This window comes from Chrysochloris asiatica, unplaced genomic scaffold (genome assembly GCF_000296735.1).
Source record: "Chrysochloris asiatica unplaced genomic scaffold, ChrAsi1.0 scaffold00184, whole genome shotgun sequence".
Lineage (NCBI taxonomy): Eukaryota > Metazoa > Chordata > Mammalia > Afrosoricida > Chrysochloridae > Chrysochloris > Chrysochloris asiatica.
This window is the reverse complement of record NW_006408702.1, coordinates 2,797,385-2,798,267: the sequence shown is the minus strand read 5'-3', so window position 1 is coordinate 2,798,267 and position 883 is coordinate 2,797,385. Positions and strand designations below refer to the sequence as shown.

The 883-nt window shown below is 41.9% G+C and overlaps 1 pseudogene; it reads right to left on the bottom strand.

Annotated features, from left to right (window-relative positions):
* Window positions 1–220: 220 nt before the first annotated feature.
* LOC102831284 overlaps window positions 221–883 on the bottom strand; it is a 7,097-nt pseudogene continuing 6,434 nt past the window's right edge.

The following is an 883-nucleotide window of genomic DNA, read 5'->3' as shown; positions in this document are numbered from 1 at the left end:
GGTGGCAAAGAGAAGACGACATCCAAAAAGTAACTTACACATACAATGGTTTTCTTTAAAAAAAAAAAAAAAAGAAGAGAGAGAGAGAAAATGTTATCTTCAACAAATAGAACCAAGCATTCAAAGACCATTTTTCAAGCCATAGCCAAACCAAGTTCTATTTTAAGGAGGTTCTCCTCTTTCTTTGTTAATAAAATCTCTCCCCAAACCATCATCACTTTCAATCATCCCCAGACTGGGCTTCATCTTCAGACCCTTCATCCCCAGATTTTTCTGGTGGAAGGCTGGCAGATGTTCTCGCTTCAGGAGGACTTCCTGGTTCCTCATCGTCTTGTTTGGGGGAAGGAGTCTTTTCCTTTGATGCCTTTGAAGCTGTGGGACGACCCACTTTCCCTTTGCCTTTCATTGTTGCCTTTAGCCTGGGTTTGGGCATTTTCTTTTCTTGTCACTCAGGTTTGGATTTCTAAACCATCATTTTGTTCTTCTTTCTTGAACTGCCATAGTCATTGTCATCATGGTCTTGCATTAGACAGTCTTCATCACTGCCAGAATCTTTTTCTTGGAATAGTGACTCCTCATCCTCTTCTTGTTCTACCTCGCTGCCCACATCTTCCATACGCATTTCTCTCCACTTAGAAGCTGCCTGTCGTTGCTGGTGTACATTTTTATGATCTTCTTTTTTGTCTTCACTATCATCTGCTGAGTGAGAGTCATCCTTCTTGGCCTTCACATCTCTTGATTCCGAGTCCTCACTGTCTTCCTGTGAATTCTTTCCAGACCGCCTCTTATTTTCAGCTTCTGGAGAAGATGATCACATTTTCTTAGCTGGAGGACCCGAATCTCTTCCATAATCTTCATCAGCATCACCAGATTCCTGAAACTG